Source organism: Lepisosteus oculatus, chromosome 14, assembly GCF_040954835.1.
Source record: "Lepisosteus oculatus isolate fLepOcu1 chromosome 14, fLepOcu1.hap2, whole genome shotgun sequence".
NCBI lineage: Eukaryota > Metazoa > Chordata > Actinopteri > Semionotiformes > Lepisosteidae > Lepisosteus > Lepisosteus oculatus.
In genome coordinates, this window is record NC_090709.1 from 7,340,792 (window position 1) to 7,344,553 (window position 3,762).

Sequence of the window (3,762 nt, forward strand, 5' to 3'; positions counted from 1 at the left end):
AGATCTGGTGGAAGTGGTGCAGGAGATCTTCCGCCGGTGGAAACTCGGAAACACCATGAGGAAGGGCGTCATCTCCCTGCTCTTCAAGGGAGTAGATGCCGCCGACCTCAAAAACTGGAGGCCGATCATGATGTTCTGCATGGACGTAAAGATCCTGTCCAAGCTTCTGACCGCCAGACTGAGAACCGCCCTCCCCCACATCATCCACAGCGACCAGACGTGTGGGGGTGGAAGGGCGATCTGTCAGCTGGAACCTCCAGCTGACCAGAGACGCTAGCGCCTGGGGCGAGGACCGGAATATGCCCTTGATGGTGGTCAGCCTGGACCAGGAGAAAGCCTTCGACAGAGTGAACCACAGCTATCTGTTCAGGGTGCTGGAACGCTTCGGTTTCGGAGAGAGTTTCAGCCTCTGGATTAAGATACTGTACTCTGACATAGGCAGCAGAGTCAACGTGAACGGAAACCTGGGGGATTTCATTCCCCAGGAATCCGGAGTATGACAAGACTGCCCCCTTTCCCCCCTTCTCTATGTTCTTTTCACAGAGCCCCTAGCAGAGGCGGTGAGACGGGACCCTGTCATCAACCGCCTGGAGATACCGGGAGGCGCAGGGTAAACCCTGAAGATCTTCCAGTACGCCGACGACACAACGCTGTTCCTGAGGTCGGACAGGGGGTTGAGAAGGGCCCTGCAGGTCATGGAGCAATACTCCAGAGCCTCGGGGTCGAAACTCAACCGCCGAAAGAGCAAACTGAAGTTCTTCAGGCCCTGGAAGCACAGGACGACGGCCCCAGAGGGTCTCGAGCTCTGCACGGAGCCTCTCAAAATACTGGGGGTTTCCTTCCAGACCCAGGACAACGAGACCATCAACTGGACCGAGAGGATCGCCAAGGTGAATGCGATTCTGGGTCTGTGGAAAACGCGGTCGCTGTCCTACACAGGGAAAGTGATGGTGTTGAAAGCAGACATCCTGCCGGCTTTGGTTTACCTGGCGGTGGTGTACCCGCTGCCGGCCAGACTCAGACGAGCGCTGCAAGGGATGATCTTCGGCTTCGTCTGGGGTGGCAGGTACGAGTACATCACGAGGAACCGGATGTGTCAGCAGGTCGAGGAAGGGGGTCGAGATGTCCCACATTTCCCCCTGAAACTCGACTGCATCTTCTACTGCAACTTCTGTCGGGCGCTGCGGGAGCCCATCGGCCACAAGTACCAGTACTTTGTCAGGCTGTGGCTCTCCGTCCCGATGATGCACTTGGTCCAGTGGTCAAACACTGGGCTCAAGACAGAGAGGCAACCGGAGTTCTACAATCCGCGCTGTCAAGTGGAGCAGGAGGTACGAGGCCACGAGACAGCCAGAGCTCTGCACCAACCACAGAGCCCTGTACAAAGAGGTGAGGGGGCATTTGGTCGCTGACGAAAGGCTGCAGGTTCCCAGACAAGTCTGGGAAAGGACACAGCCCAAAGAACTTGACAACCAACTGAAGGACCTCAACTGGATGGCCGTACACAAGAGACTGGCTACCAGAGAGGTCCTCTACAGACACTCGATCTCCAGGAATCCGCATTGCCCCTGGGACACGTGTTTCGTCGAGGAGACTCAGGAGCACGTGTTCTGGAGCTGCCCCTTCGCCAAGGCGGTGTTGGGCACAGAATGGACAACATTATGCAACTCCTGGGAACGGGTGTGGTGCTCAGTTACCAGTATATTCTGCTGGGGGCTGGCACCCACTAGACTGGACAAGGGGACACAGGACCTGTGGGGGCTGCTGCTGTCCCTCACAAAACAAGGACTGTGGAAGGTGAGGAACACTCTCATCCGGCACAACATAAAGTGGGGGGCGAGGGAGCTGGAGGAGAGGATCCTGGCGAACCTCAGGAGGAGGACGAAGCACCACGTTGCCAAATGGGGTTTTCCCACGGCGAGGGAGCGCTGGAAAGGACTTTGGGATAAACAGGGATTAAAGGACAATAGCGAGTGGTAGGTTTGGAGGGGCTCTCTTAATTGCGCAAATCCGCCCCCACTTGCAAAGATTGATAATCAATCTCCGTTACGCCGTTGTTTTTTATTACATGGAGTGTTAATATGTGTGAGATGTTTCTTTTGAGATGTTTTTTTTGTGGAATAAAGTATATTTTGTAGAACAAAAAAAATCTTATGACAAGGTTTACAAGTTATCTGTTGAACTACATTCTAATAGGTGTGGTCTCATTCCAGGTCATTTGTTTACGTTTTTGTTTCTGGAGCAACTGTTAGATGAAATGTGCTAATATGTAACCTAACTCCAGTGTGAATAACTAGAAGAGGGGAGCAGCTCCATTCCAGACCAAGGGAGCTTTGAGATTGGCTGGGCCAGATCTCTCATTTGCATATCTGATTTGGAAATGTAACACTAAACCCCCTCCTTGCATGGATTTAACTTGCACCCAAGAGTCCCCTACTGTGTATTGCTACTTATTTTTTATGATAAGTGGTGATTACCAGTTGACAGGTTTTATTTGTTGAATTATAAATGGTTTTGTATTATCACCCTGAATGGCCTGTACTCAAGGTTTGGTAGGGTATGTGTTTTCATTTCATTTACCAAATGGAATTTTTGCTCTTTTAGTATTTGTTTAGAAGGCTTTCTGAAGTCAGAAAGCCCATTTATTTGGTGAAAAAATATTCTGTATTAATATTAATATTTCTCATACAACATAAATAGGGTCTTTTAGGAATAAAAAGATCTAGCACTTGGAAATCTTAATAAAGCTATGTGCTTCCATACACTCGAACAGTTTTGATTCCTAATATTTGACCTTAGGTGTGGGAACGGGTCTTTTTTGCCATTTGATTTCCAATTGATCAGCACAGTATAGAAAATAGACCCATAAAGCAACGTCAGCAGTGACAAATGTGCAAAAAGTGATCACTTGTTTTCGCCCGCTTTCAAACTGAAACCCTTTGGTGTGTTAAGAGAATGTGATAACCACTACACTGCGCAAGGTGGGAATGGGTGACTTGCAGAGAGTGTTGAACTTCGAGAAAGGACTTCTCTCAGGAATATATTTCCACATTCTGAAAAGGAGATTTTCTCCATTTCTATAGTCTGACTTCCTCTTTTGCTAGAGAGCTGTAGAATGTGGAGTCACCTATCCAGCTCTGGGAACAGTGTGTAGATAACAAGTTTGTAACTGCCGGATGAGCACAGTAAATTAATACAGCAGAATAAACACACTGTGAGTATTTGAAGGAAATTAACAATCTTTTACGTCTCGCCATGTTCAATGCTGCTGTCATTTCTGTAATATTGTGTGTAGATTATGCCGGTTCAGGGACGCCAAATATGTAATCATAGTGGCTCTCTGAAGGCACCAGTTTTGTAGGGTTTGGGCATTTACTGAGACAATTATTAATTGTAGCAGTAAATCACAAAGTTGATTCTTTTGATGGCTTTAGAATCCAACCATGCGACATAACTCAAACAACGCGCACACACAGGTACTAATACACGAGGATACATTTATTAATACATAGAATATGCATATAACCTAACAGATCTTATCGAGAGGGTTATCAGAATACAAAAGATATATATTCAATCAGTTACAAAGTGTTACACATCAAGAGGACATACGTTCAGTATATCATTCATTAAGACCGTTTCGTAAAGTGAACTTGGTTACAACTTCTACATTAGATACTCAAACAAGTACATAACTCTTAGGAATTAAATTGATATCAACTGGTTTGGATAACAATTGAATTCTCGAGCTGTAATGCATTG

The 3,762-nt window shown here is 47.4% G+C and overlaps 1 non-coding gene across 1 annotated transcript; it reads left to right on the forward strand.

The window, feature by feature from the left end:
- The first annotated feature begins 2,584 nt into the window (after positions 1 to 2,584).
- Positions 2,585 to 2,642, forward strand: LOC138243833 (U7 small nuclear RNA). The gene has a single exon (XR_011192451.1). It is a non-coding gene; the product is annotated as a U7 small nuclear RNA (small nuclear RNA).
- Positions 2,643 to 3,762: the final 1,120 nt, after the last annotated feature.